A 16,958-nucleotide genomic window follows, 5' to 3' on the forward strand; every position below is an offset into this window, starting at 1 on the left:
AATTAAAAGCACTGCCATTGCAATTGGCACACACAGCTGTCAGTCATGATGTCAAACCCCCTTTTATAACATCAAATAACTAGTTATATCCAAACTTGTAAGAAAAACAAGCACTTAAACATCAGCATGATATGAAATACCTAACATGATACAAACCAGCTTTGGGAAAAATATAAATGATGTGTACTTTGAGATTTTAATTTGACCCATGTCCTGTCTGCTAACACAGAGGGGGCAGGGTTGATAACCTATACTGCAGCCAGTCACCAGGGGACAATCAAGCTGTTCTGACTCACTCTTAAGCGCTGTCATGTCATCCATTTTTATCATACAGTTTACAATGATGACATATAATGAAGAAACTGTAAACACTATTTTTTCTATAATTTCAAATGCATCATATTCTCTTGCATATGTTTGTCTAGATCAAGTAATTTTTCAATCATCCCAGCATTGAGGTAGCTGAGCTTGCAGCTAGCAGCTAACAGTGCTAACTCCATTGACAGTGCTAGACAACAGCAAAAGCACTGACAGTGATAACCGGTGGGAAGTGGAGGCTGTCCTCTCAGTATTTGCTGTACTTGCTGTATAAGTGCAGTGCAAACAGCAGAGATGAGCTGGCCAGTGGGATACACATATGCACTAACATGAACATTTTGCCAGACCGGTTTACTACAAACATCCAAGGATTGCAACAAATGCAGAGGTTGTGTGACTTCAAATTTTGCTTTGGATGCCATTACTCCACTATATCCTTACAAAGCAAATATTAGTTTGCAGCTATATTAATACTCTAACTGTTGCATATAGAACCCTTCGAAAAGTCAATATCAGCTTATGTGACACTGAACCGAATGGACAGGGGCACAGTCATGGTTGTTTTCTCTTGTGCATTCATTTAGGTTACAAAATAAGCAAGAGTAGCTGCAGCGATACTGAGATCTTAAAATGGGTTTCACGTGAAATTGTAAGGTTTTGTTCAAATAATGTATGTTTTGTTATTGCTGAAAGATTTAACTGTATATCATACTAAATAAGCCCTACTCCAGACTGTATTTATGACTGTGGAGGTTTTAACTGAAAGCCACATTTTGAAACTGGGGATATGAAGTTTTAAAGACATGTATGTTTAGCAAGCAGGAATGGTGTAACAGATGACAGCTAGTTACATTATCAAAATGTGTGAGATCCAGTGGTTTTGGTGCTTGATCCATACTCGGGATTAAAAGACATGTTGGCCTCGGCTGCTCTTCTTTTGACCTTTCTTTTTTAATCTCTTTCCCTCACAAGTACCCCAATTTTTGGTTAAATGCAATCCTACATCATGGGAATCCTTGAGCACCTTAATCATTGAAAAGTTCAAAAACACACCTGCAGTTTGTTGCTTGCTTGAAGATGAAGATGAGAAACTTCTCCATGGTGTGAAACTTTGGTTACCAGTCTTATTTTCTTCTGGCTCTTTAAAGGGGACTTATTATGCTTTTTATTACGTACTGTTATATATAATGTTACAATGTCAGATGTTCATATTAAATGCAGCCAAAGTTTAAAATAATGACATGAATGCATGTAGAGGTGATGTGTCATATGTTCTGAATACTCTGTTTGCAAAGTTTTTTTTCTACTTTGACCCCAAGCTGACATCAGATCAAGATCAGTTTCTATGGTCATCTGCCCCAGGCACGCCACTGCAAGCATTTACATTGCGTAGCCCACACTGCTACATGTAGCTACATGCTAATACCAAGGAAACATATAATCTTGGTCACCAGTGTTGTTTATTTCTCCTTGATGTCGACCCATATTCCCGCTGGAACATGTCTGGTTGTGTTTAGAATGATTTATTGGTGATTTTTAATTGGAGAAAGTTACAGTTACAGTCATTCCCCAGCTGCAATACAATAAAGGTGCAAAGACACTGAGGTGTGGAAGACCTGGAAATGATGTGGGGGGGGGGGGGTTAAAGAAACAGGTGGTAAAGTGAAGTGCTTTTTGACATTAAAACATGTATTTTGGGTTTATACTAGAACAAGTATGAACCTGGCAATGAGCATTACAGGACATCTTTAACATGCAACAATGTCTTCTCATGACACTTCAGTGATAGCTAAAGGGGAACTTTACACCAAAGTCTGTTTACAGGTCTTGGGGAGTACGACTGTATATGTGAAAAAAAGTTGGATACAGCCTCTAAGAGGAGCTGCAAAGAATCTGATTTATTGTCCTAAGTGATGTCTCTTGAGTCAGCTGATTAAGACAGAAGGGATGAAAAGTGAAGTTTGAAAGAAGTGAGCTTACCAGACCTCTGTAGCCTCATCTGTGCTTGATGGTACCAAGGCTACATTAGGAGCTACTATATCTAACCCAATCTACAACCAAACTGTTGGCAGTGTTGCACTGTTAGTAATGGTTACAAGTTTTGACAAAGAAGAGGAATGCGTGGAATATAAAAGACGATATCTCTGGGAACAGTTGTGGTAATTTTCTTTTTGCACTTTCTCTAGGAGGTGCTTTAGGGAATAGCTTCAATGGAAGAGTGATTTCTTTTGTCAGGCTTTAGTTGACTTAAGAGGTCAAAGACCATTTCACAAGAAAAACAAAAAAGCAGTAATCAAGCTGTCTTGTTTCCCATTTGAATCCATCTTGTGACCTCTTTGTAGGGGTCCTGACCCCCAGGTTGGTGACCACAGATGTATCTTAAATCAGTTCATTTGAAATGATATTCAGTATTCTGAATACAACCTTAGCCAGTGTTTTATTTTCTGGCTTTATCCTGCTACTTCTTTAGATGTAATTTGACTCAGTGAGTAAAATATTACAATGCCATTATGTTACTGCAGTACAGCCACTTTGCAGGAAACACAGCGGCAAAGTTAACTGCTGAGTTTATACTGTCAGAGACATTTATCCACTTTCAAATATCCTGATGTGTTGATGCGAGCACAGCATGTGATGACTTAATGTGAATTCCAATGTATTTCCAGGCTGCGCACAGTTTGCTTACTTCGGAGAAAAATCTGTATTTTCAATTGCAATAGGATATAAAGGGTGAAAAATGCTTCTTTATGCACAAATTGTTCATGTTAAGTTCAGCTTTAAAGATTGAGTTTGACATGTAGATGTGGAAGATTTTAAACTGTCTTAGCTTAATATATTGCTGCATTTTACTATGACACCTTTCACAGTTTCAAAGCAAATGGAAAAGTTATGGCTGTCAATTTTGTTTATAGAAAATCAATCTGAAAGAACTATTTCAATCTCATACCAGAGCAAAATTATACTTTAATTTACATATAAAAGCAGATGCCAGTAATTCAAAAAGTTTTCATAATATGATTGCATTAACTTTGAGATGAATGTCATTCCAGTCATTCTCAAAGCAGAAGCAGTGATGTATGTGGCTTTCGTAATAGGAAGAGAGGATGTTGAAGTTATGGTAAAACTTCCAGCTGAGACGTTAATATTTATTGTTAAAGTTGAGTTCATACATGCAAGAGAAGCACAATTTCATCAACAAAACCATCGAAAGTACAGCTTACTGGCTTTTTGGAGGTTTTCAACCTTATCGTATTCTTTAGTGAATGGAGCTGGCTAAATTGTCATCATGTGATCTGGAATTCTGGTCGTAAGCAGGGCTGTAATGGAGGTTACACACACGTAACCGACATTAACTCACTTCTCCAATTCTTAAATTGTATTAACACAACCCTACACGTAGAAGTATGTTTTGCAAATTCCAGGAAACTCATTTTGATCTCCGCTGGAACATTATGTCCTCGTGTCAGCACCATTGTGCCCTGTTAACATGGAGCCACCATCATCCAACCACCCACTCGTGCTACACAGCAGTTAAAACAAATCAAATCCTCTGTGCTGAAGCTAACAGGCAGGTTGTTAACACTGACTGAAACCACTTCTATGGAGGAGATGAATGAATAAGACCTTTTGAGGGCACACTATGACAATATCTGAGATGTGTTGATTCAAATAGTAATCTGTCATATAAAAGACCACAAAGTAAATAATTGGTTATGAGGTTATTTTTCCAGCAGTGTTGCAGTGATGCTGATAGGTTTTCAATGTAGTGAGTCCCTGTGGTGCACAGGTGGGCATGCGAGTGGGTCTCAGGGAAACTGAATGGGTCTCCATTGAAATTTGTGTTTTGCGGTAAATTGTAGCATTAAACTCATGTTAGATGTTATATGGTTCTAATTATGGTTATATTCATGGATGTTGAAAATATATCTTAAAATGAACAAATAAAATCCCAAATCTATAAAACTGAATTTACGAAACCATAGACTGTACGTCTCTTCCTCTCCAAAACAAACGGACCTGGTGATTTAAACTGGAAAAACACTGAATAAAGCATAACATTAAAAAATAAAATAAAATAAAAAAATTAAAAAATCTGTGTTATTCCAACACTCTCATCATGGAGGGGCTGCTAACTATGGTGGCCGATATGAAAACATGAAAATGCAAATGACCCTCTCAAGAGCCAGTGTTTGGTTTCTCCGTTCTGGGCTAGAAACACACTGGTGCAACTTGGCAATCTCCATAGACAATGTTCACAAAATTCCTGAGGTAATGACAATACGCAATACTTATTTTCAGGTGATTTTACACGAAAGAAAAAATATTTCTTATGTTCCATTTCTGCCAATATATCCCCCTAAATCCTACACACTGGATCTTTAATGAAGCTTGACAGTTCAAGCTACAGCAGAGGTTTTCAAACTGTGAGAGCTGAAGGTAGGGGCACGGTGGAGAGATGTGAGGCAAAGATTCTGTGGGATGAAGTACAGAGAGGTTACAGAGTTACAGAGAAGGAGGAGAAGGCTAAGTTACAGTAGTTATTGAAGTTTGGCCTGTTGACTCACCAACAGCAGCAGCAGTGGCTGTAAATACGGCTCATGAAGTTGATTAAGGTACTTGGAATAGAAACATGAAGCAGATTTTTGATACCATGAGCATCACTGCCTAAAACTGCAGGAGTTATTTGGACTGGCTCGAGGCACTCATGGTCAACAGCCTTAGTGCGTGATTTGCAAAAATGTGTTAGCTAACGAGACGTTTCAAGGAGAGAGGAGAGAGGTGGAGAAGTTTAGCAAGGTGAACCTGAATGCAGCAGAGGAGTCATAATGAGTTGTACCATGCTTTGCAAAGGCAGGAAGGACCCATACTATTGAAAAATATTTCACATTGATGTTGATGTGGGAAGCTAAAGATATCTTGTAGATGGTAAGGGTATAGTATTGCTGTGGGGCTTTGTTTTTCTCTGAGGGGATGCCCACAGTATCATACTCTGTAGCTCATATATTTTCCCATGACATAAATTGTCAATCCTCAATTGATTTAATAAACACAATGCAAGTAAAGTGCTGCTTCATGCAATGTCAGCTTTTCTTAAACTGAGGCTTTTTGTATTTTCAGAGTGAAGGAAAGAATGAGGTGAGAAGAGTGTAAAACTGTTCAATACTGGAACCTGCTATAAAATAACTGACACACACAGTTTCCCTTATGATCAGTTTATCTCAAAATACTGACTCTTTTCATCTGTAAAAGCCTTTTCACACCAAGTTCATCTAAAATTGTTGCATGTTTAAAAATAAATACAACCTTGTGGTGTCAATCCCATTTACACACTGACTCAGAAACTATCATCCATCATTAAAGCTTTTGGAGCAGGTTTGGTTTCTGTGTTTTTTGCATTCGTCAGAAACTCTTCAGTGAACTGTTTGACCAAGACGCGGTAAAGAAAATGTGGAACAACCTCTGAGACACATAGCTGCATCCACAACAAGAGAGAGAAACAGGTGCATGGCATCCTTTTTTAACTTAGCCTACCTTCAAAAGGTCAGATAGTAACATTCAGGTCAATTATTTGTGCCATGCCATTGTTCTGATGACCCAAAATTCTGAAGCCCCATTAGTATAACCAATGTCCTACTGGACCAAAAGCCTATTTCTGCAGCAGCCTGTCATACCAAAAACTGACATCCATTTTCTGAAAAATACACAGTTCCTGCTCGCAGATTATGAGACAATGGGCCTCTGAACACAGATATAGAAAGAATCCCCCCCCCCCCCACCCCCACCCCCACCCCTACAGTTAGTCTCAGTTTCCTGCCAGCGTTTGAGCCCCTGATTTTGGGTACTCTTTTCAGCCCTTCTCAGCATTGCGCAGCGTTGTTTGAGCCACCAAAGTTTGGTGTTTTTCACCAACCTGCCCCTGCTTTTCCAGGAACTTTGTGCCACCAAAAATGGGTGTTTTAAGCCAAAACATGACCTTTTCCTCACCATAACCTAACCATAAATATAAAAAGCATTGTTGAAAAATGTAATGTATCTGTGTTTTACAGAAACGTACAGTGCAAACATTTGTTTTCTGTCAGTTGGGTTGTCTGACTGCAGAGGGTGTGTATTTTTGGAGAAATGGGTCGTCAGAGCAATGGGCGTATGTTTTTGGGATAACGAGCTGTTGGAGAAATGGACTTTTGGTCCAATGGGACATTTTGTGGAATAACAGGGCTTCGGAATTGGGCTGTCCCCAGATGATCATAGCAAGAAATTATTATTTTAAATATTTAAAAAAATATATGTAAGTTTATCAGGTGGCGGGTTTTAAAAAATGCATATGAAAAATATGGAATTGGTTTGCAAAGGCCCTAAGTCAAGTTCTTGATTTGGCTTTATATTCAAATGAATAAATTTCATGTCAGCCAGTTTAAGGCCTTCTGTTTTACTCTAAACTATCAACTAAATTTAAAAAAACCCACATGAACTGTGTTTGATTGTGGGTGGGTCTTTGATATTTTAGAAATCGATAAAACAATCTTCAACTGGTAACTGGTTTAAATCTGGCTCAAAGCCACAGTTAAATTGATGCTCCTGCCTCTTTGATACCATCAGGTCCAACCCCCGACTGCTGCTTAAAGACTCTGGCTCCTAATCAAAGGAGTTGAGATTAGTCAACCATATTGGCAAGAGTCCCCCTGCTGCTGTTTCATTTAGCAAGTCAAACCACCCCTTACGGGCTCTAGTGCTGCTGCTGTGCGGCTGACCCTGACCTCTGGCCTCCCTGTGCTTGGCCCCTGTGGAGGGCCCCTGCAGAGGCCTCCTGCAGGCATCAGTGAAGTGTGACACTGTTATTGTGGTGTTTTCTGACAGCAGACAAATGTAACAAGAGAGGTTATGTATTCTCAACAGTGATCATTTGCATCTTGTCATGGCCATTTTGGAACAACCAGCATGGTTTTTGTTGTTGTTGTTTTTTTTTTACATATTTGATGGACATCAGTATTAAATAAACATGTCTATCAGATGCAGAACAAGCACACGAGAGGAGACTATAAATTATTCACAGCAAACAAAAACCACCATCCGAAAATTAGATGTGAGAGCATTTTTGTTCCTGGCTCGCCTCTCCTCTTTACCTCTCTTTTTCCCTCTAATGCTCACCCTCTCTTCTGCTCTGTCTCTCTCTCTCTCGGCCCACTCTCTATCTTTGGAGTACCTGCCAAATTCTCTATGATATTTCCCTTTGAGAGGGATAAAGAGAGAGATGAGAGGGAGGGATGGATGGGTGGATGGAGGGAGATTTGGGGAGAGAGGGAAGGCGCAGAGGGACTCAGGAAAGAGGGTGATGGAGGGGGTAGACAGAGAGGAGGAGAGGGCGGAGGCGGGTAGGAGAGAGATGGACTGAGGGAAATTAAGGAAGGAATAAAGCAAGAGATAGAGAAGGAAAGAGAGAGAGGTGGAAGGAGAAGACTAGTCTAATATATCAATCACTGCTTTTTATCACCCAGTAGGTGGGTACAGAAAGTAGGAAGAGGAGAACTTTGATTTTAAAATCCTTTTTCAAAAGACCACAGGTCCACACACATTTTCACTCAGTTACCGCAGGTCCCTCGCTCTCTCACACAGACCTTGTGTCTATTTCTCACACCCACATGCATGTACTTAATCTCACATATCAGTACTTGGATTGTAAGAAAAAGCTCATTATCATCATCATATCTGACATGTGACTGTACAAGAACAGAAACATTCATCAAAAAAAAAATCGAATCACCTTTCTCAATTATGCTTCAATTTGCATGTAAAATGTGAAGGAAAATATGAAAAAGCCAAATTTGGGTGAGTTGGTGGGTGGAGGGACGTGGGCAACCAGGACTGAAGACAGATTTGGAGGTGCATAAACTTCAAGTGAACTCCAGCTGAGCTGTGGTTTTACACTGACAGAGTATTATTTTTTAATCATGGTCATCCAGGTTTCATACAAACCGCACTATTTTTCCCTCTTTGCATTCAGGTCTTTTTAAATATTAATTCTCCTGTGACCTTTAATCTCAACTGTCCTGATTCCACCATTAAACTCAAAATGGGAACAACTGGCAGCAACTGGATCAGGAAGTATTTTACACTGTAAGACTTTACCTCTTAACCATCAGCACTGATTGGCCTGGACTGGAATGGATTCAGTCCAACCTCGTTGGATAATTGGTAATGCTAGCATTGCAGTCATAAAGTTTATATATCTGGTTCTTGATTACGATTGACCGAGCTGTGTAGGAAGCCACTGTAAAATACTCTGAGCACACTGCATTGCAATTTCAGTACACAGTGCTGCAGGGATGATGGTTATTTGTAGGCCAACATGTTAGTTAGCGTCATCCTGGTTTTCCATCAGAACCCTTTTAGATTACTGAAGAAAATAAGTTCATGGCAAAGAAAAGTTTATACAAGTTTATAAAGATAATCTTCTGAAATGAACACAGCTTGTATGATTTTAGTGTAAATGCAGTACATGAAAAGCTAACATTAGGCTATGAACAAACTACACCATAGTCGCATGACTTCAACATCTTGACGACAATGAGGCTGTAAAGCCATGTCCAGCATGATGACATTCTGTAGTCTCATTTAGACACTTGTTAGCTACTACCTTTTTTATGACACCTACAAACTTCAGAATTTACAAGGAGGGTTTTTACTGACGTATGTTATGTGGTAGAACAAAATGTTGAAGTCTTTTAAGCTTGCGTTAACCACTTTTTTCAGTCATCCAACCAAAAACCCATTTGAAAAACCTCATTGAGACGAGGGAGCCAAAATTGCACAAATGCTAACTCATTTCTATAGCACTCTTCCTGTGCCACTTAAACATTGATTCAAGATGTCAGATTTTGTTGTGAATTTTGATATACTGGGTGGGCAAAGCATAGATAAGTGGTTGAAAGAAATGGACAGGATAAAGGAGGAAGATAGAAAAAAAGAAGAAGATGTGCTGAAATTTACAAGAGAAAAACTAAAGAGTTGGGAGAAGTCATAAAAGAAACAAAGCCAGGGCCATTAAACAGACTATGTGGGCCGTTTGCTGTTTTCAGACGTGGTGTGCCAAGAACAATCTGGCTATTGATTTAAAAAAAAACAATCACCAAAATGAAGCTAAACCAGACTCTCCATTAGTTTTATGCCACTGTGAAAAATGGGAGAGGTGAATTCTTTGGTTTCAGCAGTTGTGTTGGCCTACTTGTGGAACTTAGCCAGTACATTAATAATTCACCTATCAGCCTATCCGGGTGTCTATTGAAAATTCCAGAGCTTCACCAGCACCTTTACGTTGGAGTAGTGAATAAACATTGCAGAGTATGGCACAACAAAACATCCCACCACCAAGGCACCAAATCCAAACACACCTGAGGGTCAACAAAGTCTAGTTCAATGTGCAGTTGCGTATGGGTCTCAGAGCTAAAGAGGGCAACTGCTAACTGAAGCCTGAATCATTTATCATCCACCAGGACAAGAAGGGTGAGAAATATGCAGTGCTGTCATTTGATGATTGCACAAAAAAACCCCAGAATGATTCAACAAAAGAAACAGAGAGAGCCTATGGAGATTTATGTTTGAGCAGCCAGGGAACCCACAGTGTCCCGTCGCATTGCTTGAGAAATACTGTTATCACTGCTGCCCAATCCACCAAGCTTTTATCTCCATCTAAAGTGGACAAACTACACCTATGATCCATGGTAACTTAACAATGTAACTTAGGCTAGCTTGCAAGTTTTCATTCAAAGCTTATTATCTTTACTTTTCTCTAGCTATGTTGTAAATTGACAGCTAACTGGGCTACACTGTCACAAAAATGATGTCACTCGCAAGTGACAACAGCTCGGGTAAAGTGAGCAAGAGAGTTGCCAATGGTAGATACGTATGTGATTATAATGTCACTGCAACATGATGAGAACTTTTTTATTTTCTTCTAGCATTAGGTACACTAGAGCCCATGGTGGTGAACTTCTTTGGCTCCATGTTGCCACTGTTGAGACGGTGAAGCACTACTGTGAAAAAGCTATCTGATGCTGGCAGAGGCAAGAGAAATCAGATCAGTGATGGGTCATTAATGCAGTGTTATTTTTGACAGCTATTTCAGATTTAGTCTCAGTCTTGAGACGAAAATACTCGATAGTTTTAGTAACATTTAGGTCATTTTTATCGTTCATAGTTTGAGTCTAGTTTTAGTTGACGAAATTGCTTGACAAGCCCGATTGCATGCTTTCCATTGCATCTGTGTTTTGCCTGGCAACGATTCTGTTAAATGTCGGTGAAGAACTAGGTAGGTGAAAGAATTATTGTTAACAATAAATTATTGTTTTTTTGTTTGTTTTAACAGGGTGTTTAAACACCCTTCAGCTGCTTTAAAACTCATGCTCGTGGCTATTTGCTTAACTGTAATAGTACCCACTATGTTTTAGAAATGCCAAACTACTGCAGGTGTTCCAAACCTTTTTGCACAGTGGATCATTTTTATATTGACGTATTGATCCAATTGAGTTTCTCCACATTGCACCACGATGCACACTGATAAAGTTAGTCTGGTTTGCATGTATGTGTTCACATTTTTGTAAATGACAGGGAAAAATTAGTGATACATAGGGGTGACCAGATGGGGCCACTGAAAATCTTTGGGCGGCACACCAAAACTAAAAGTCATCACTGAATTTCAGGAATTTGCTAACATTGTTGAAGTATATAGATAGGCTTCAAACAGGGTGGTTGTTTGTTTCCTTAAATAGACAAATATAAAGCTTTAATTTGAAGGAGTACATTAATTGTAAGGAACAAACATCTACTGGGAACACATCCTCTTATGTTTAGTGGACACTTGTGGGTACCCATAGAACTTATTTTCATATAGATATTTTGTGGTGAGAGTTCAAGGGAACCCTTTGAAAATGGCCACGCCAGTTGTTCCCTCACCAAAATTTATTTTAACTTTACAGCGTTACTTTCCCCCTTCCCCACAAGCTATACTATACCAGTGGATACCTTAGGTTGTATCGTTTCATAATATATCAGTGTGCTGTTAACACCACATTACGCAACCGCAATGACAAAGGCATGACAGGCGTGACAGGTAATACTGGTATCAACCACTATTGTGACATAACATGTGCAACTATTGTGACATAACATGTGCATCAGCAGCACTTTAAAAACAGTGACAAGGGCATAACATGGCAAAAGCAGTCATTTGCTGTCCCTCTTATATGGCAGATGATCTCGTCTTCTGCTAGGAGAGTAAGGAGCTCCCAGAACGCGTTGTTTTCCCAATTTTCGGATGCTTATCTTCTTCCTTGAGTTGGCCACTGTATGCTAACAGCTACTTTTTAAATCGCCCACAGCAGTTTGCAGACATTGCACATTCTCAAAAAGTCACACCCGTGCCACCCTGTCCTGCGGACCCCCTGCAGTGAAGAGGAATCGTTTTAGCTCTGTTACTACAGGCAAGTAGGCAAGACTACTCTGCTCACCCTTTCCATGACCGTACCTTATATACAGCACAGCAAGGCGACAAAACGGCAGGATATTCCCGCTCTGAACAGACAGTGTAAAAGGGGCTAATACCTCACTTCCTGGCAGCAAATGTTCAGAGGCTTTCAGAGATTTTACTTTGGCAGTGGGGCTTTGCTCATGTGGTGCTCTGTACCAAAGCGGAGCAAGCTTGACACCGACTGTCCCTGAGCTCACAGATCCCCCCGGCAGAGCCTGAGATTCATTTGATGGACATGAACACTAATGAAAAGAAACATAAATTTAAATACAACTGAGTCTAATAAAAGGATGAGGCAGGGGAGGTGGAAAGAGGTACATTTCTGATAGCAGGCGGCATAGTAGCTGTAAGGCTGCAGAGCTCAACGTTGTATAAAGACCGCCTGAGTGTTTATATGGAGCACAGATTGTGGGAGACAGATTGTAGATACACGTGATTAGAGGGTATATGGAACATGTGACTACAAAATGTCATTCATTCCTGCCTGCACTACCACAAGATCGCACTATATACAGTCTTAAGAACCACGAAAACAGCCTGAGCTGGCAAGCCCACCCTCTCACTTTAGATGGCCCTGTCTGCTGACTCCACATCACTACTGTACTGTGACGGCAGATTATGTACAGACAGAAGACTTTGGAGGCAAAAGCAAAAACTCCATCAGCTGTCTGGACAGACATAATGCACCTCATACAGTGTAGGGAATCAGCATATATATCTGCTTCTGGTCATGGCTTGTTTGGGCAGTTACCAAACACATACATCACATTGGTAAGTACCAGCCCAAATTAGGTTCTGCCCTCTTTGTTTATTACTATTTGTGTTTTCTGATATATGTATTTAATTTGAAGTCATTTGATTTGCTTCAGGAGCATATGCATGCACTGCTGGATAAAATGACAATATATTTGATGAACATACAGCCATCTTTGCTTGTGTATGTGTGTGTGTGTGTGTGTGTGTGTGTGTGTGTGTGTGTGTGTGTGTGTGTGTGTGTGTGCAGCTAATGATGAAGGGTTTGGTTGTGGGACGCTGTGTATTCATCATTTATCATCATTTATCCTCTGCCTGTGAGGGTAGAATTTCTTTTGAAAAGAGACAAATACTAAGGTACAAACCATAAATATAATAATACTATCACATATGAATGTATATTATCATCATCACTGTCCTGTTTACATACAAAACTAGTCTGACTCTGTCTTTCTCTCCCACACACTTTGCGTGATTATTGGTTTATTTCTGTATATACAGAGGACAATGTTTTGGTGACTGAAAATGATTTGCTCCTGAAAAACAAACTTTGTTATAGATTAAATTACAAATTCAAAATGAATGGGATTCAAACTGGATTATGTCAAGCTTTGAGAAGTCTGATCTGATTCTTCCCAGTGAGTATAAACTTCTGTTTATGTGTCTCTGATGGTCACTGCCAGGTATGTGATGCGTTAAATGAATATACTAGATTTGTGAATTAAGTCTGTCTTTGTTTACAGTATGAATATTTATATGTTCTCTTTTATTTTCATTGTTAATATGATAAATCTATATTGTTGTATGTCTGTATTTCACATAATTGTTAATGACAGGACAGTGTGAGGGGAGAAGACATGCAGCAAAGTGCCGTGGGTTGGTGGGCCAGAATCAAACCTGCAGCTGCTGCAGCAAGGTCATTGCCTGCCTTTGTGCATGGGGTGGTGCTCTACCCACTGAGCTACCTGGCAGCCTACAATAAAAAATTATGTGGAATAAACTGACAAAAATTTTATTTTATTATGTGTCTTGGGTATTTTTCCATTAGTTTTCCATTACTTCTGTGTCACAGAAGCTTTCTCTTGGTGTTTCTTACCTCCATTACTTAATGTTTCAGTTGAATGTTGATGGTTGTAAAAATCTGTTGCCTGAGGCTTTGTTTGTACTTCTGTACCGAGTTAAGTCTGTTAATCTACAATTAGTACTCTGGAGATAAAATTGCACCTCAGACTCGGGCCAGTACGATTAACAGGCATATAAATGTGCAAAGCAGTGTGCACAGATGCACACACACACACAAACCTAGACAGCCGGTATCGTCAGTACGTTCCAGAAAAATTGTGCCTGAGGACAGACGATGTATACCAATGGGAAAATATGTTTTAAACATAAAGTTTACACGCACACACACGTGCACTAACATGCATATACAGTTTCACACTAACTTATCCTGCCACTCCTCACCTGCCCACCAGCTGTCACTAGTGAGCTCCCTGCCTAAGCTCATCACTGACCCAGTCACCTACCCACCCAGCTGACAGTGATCCTATGAAAGGTCTAAACTGTTGTATTTGTTCCTTTCCTGATGGCTACCTGCTCTGTTTGTCTTCACATTGCTGACTGAAAACCTGCTTTTTTAAAGTGAAGACAGCTTTGACCTCACCTGTCTCCTCTTTTCGAGATATGTGAGCCAGTGTTACACACACACGTACTAAAACAGAGCATGTTTGATCATGTTATGTAAATTTGCTTAAGCATCTGCTTGTCACATTACAATTCTAGTGTTACATAAATGGCTTCATTTAGAAGAGGAGGTCGAGACAGAGAGTGAAATGAGAGTGGGAAGGAAGGAGATCCAGAGAGTGTGTAGAGAGAGGATTTACACACAGGAAAATCTAAGCTTCACAAGGCTCCAAGGCCCTACAAAAGGGAACAATGGGGAGAAAGTGAAAACAGTTATTACAATACTGCAATTTTTGCAAGGCTTATTTTTTTTTTCAAGATATGGTATCATTCATATCTTGTGAGTCCTCCCTCCAGTAATTTGGTACAACGAAAATGCATGTTTAACAACCCACTCCTGAAATGGACTTCAAACTATGTTTTAAATTCTCAATGAAAACTTTAAATAATAGTTTTATTTGTTGAACTTCTAAAATTCATCAGAAATCATTTCTGCCAGACTATATCTATACTTTACATTCAGAGTTACTCTCTAACCTTCTCCACTGGATTATATGTGGCTACTTTCTCCCCCTGGTTTAAATCTTATTAGTGCTTTGTTCAGAAAGATCAAGATCCCAAAATATCCACTTGTTAAAAGTGATACTAAACATCAGAGTGAACAAAATGATGCAAAAAATATCTTAGACATTTATTTTCTTTATGTGATATTGCTTTAAAAACATTGCACCAAGCAGATACAGCCTATATGCTGTGCAAAATGGTAAAAAATAAATAAATAATAACTGTCGAAAAAATAAATTAAACGTAAAGTCGACCTTTCTGTTAATGTTAAGTGCTGACCATTTTTAAAGTAACTGTTCTATCTTCCACACCATTGGTTTGAGATCATTAAAAACCAATGGCTGTTTGAAGTCCTACACTGTGAAAATGAACTTTCTGGGACTTGACACTAGCCTGAGATGAGGTAATCCATCACAGTGAGCCCTTGCCGTTGTTTCAGTTGAAATTTCATTACAGTTACCTCAATCTTAACACAATTATAGGATCTAAAAGACATTTCAACCCAGTTTAAAGTGTAATATAACAGTAGCTAAAAATCTTGTTTTTGCTGACCTCCAGTGGTACAAAGATATACTGAGCACAGATTCTCAGTTACTGTTTGTTAATAGAACAATGCAAGCTACTGTTTTAGGGATGTTACATTTGTTGTAATGAAAAAGCTATATATTTTAGCATGCTATCTACGCTAACTGCCGGTACCTACCTGTCTAACAGAAGACAGGCTAAATCTGAGTCACTCTTTATCCACATCCTCTTGTTCAGTGCTCGCCAGTGAAAGTGAAAGTGACAGGAAACCCCAGATTCACTCTTGTTTTGGAACAAGCTTTGTCTGCTATGCATTTCACCTAAACCTCACACTGTGTCCAGAAATGTCCCAATAAAAGCAACAGAAAAAGAAATTAAGGAAATACAGGCAGAGGGCAGGGTCTCTGCAGATTTATTCACCGCCACACAATTCTAGTGGTTCATAAATGATGATTGAGAGGGATTACTTTTGTATGAATCTATGCATCTTTTTTTTTTTTTTTTTAAGGAAAATCTGGCACAGTGTGCCTTTAACTTCTCACCTTGCTGCAGTGATGTGGAAATGCACTAAAGGGTTTGTCACCATGACATCACTTCTAGGTGTGGTTAGAGGTGCCACAGACAGAATATTTCAACCAGCCAGTGTTAAATAACTTTTACAGTGCAACTGTGGAACTTCAACTAAAATGCTGCAAGCGACAGTAATGTGATATTTAGCTAAAATACTAACAAGTAAGGAACAGTCATAAAGTCAGCAAACAGACTCAGTAATGTGCATTATACAGCAATATATGCCTAAATATTAGCCAACTATTAGCCAAATATTAGCCAACATAACTACTGTTGACACCAGAACAAGTAAGACTGTAGCAGGAAACCCCCTTAGTGTACTGCACAACAGTGTGTTTGTCTGACTTACTGATTCAACTTTTAGTTTTCATCATCACAGGAGGAACTTTCAAACGTTACACACAGTGTGTCTCAAATTCATACAGTATTTTGAGTGCTTGTGCGCTAAGTGCATTCACACTGCATAGTACAGAAAAATGTAGTGTACTACTGGCACTGACTAAAAACAGTCCAGAAGTTGAGTGTAGAGTGAATGGTCACCATCTTCTTCTCAACTTTTTACATGGCGACTGGGGACAATAAGTAACCTGAGCTGGCTGCAGTGAACACCGCCATGTTATACAGTGAGTGGAACATATTTTTTTGCACTAAGTACCGACATTGTTGTCAAATAGAAGCTATCAGTAATGTTTGTTGGGTCCTTAATGGTTTGGTATACTGTGAACAATAATGTGTATGCTAACATTAGGTTGCTAGCTAACATTACCATTTGCTAGTTAGCTAACTTGCCCCTAGCTACAAAAGCATATGTTAACAGCACTGATGTTGTGGCACGAGTTTGATTTATGTGTGGGTAGAGATAGCACTCAAATGTTGGTGATTATGCTCCACTGTCTGTTTGCAGTTCACTGTATAAAATTGTGTGGTTTCGAGACACACTCACAGTGTCACCTCTAACACACACCTGCATTCTAACAAAGCTACAGCATGGCCAGCTACATTATTGCTCAGTGCGTTAATAAAG

The sequence above is a fragment of the Epinephelus fuscoguttatus genome, linkage group LG9 (genome assembly GCF_011397635.1).
Source record: "Epinephelus fuscoguttatus linkage group LG9, E.fuscoguttatus.final_Chr_v1".
NCBI classification, from domain to species: domain Eukaryota; kingdom Metazoa; phylum Chordata; class Actinopteri; order Perciformes; family Serranidae; genus Epinephelus; species Epinephelus fuscoguttatus.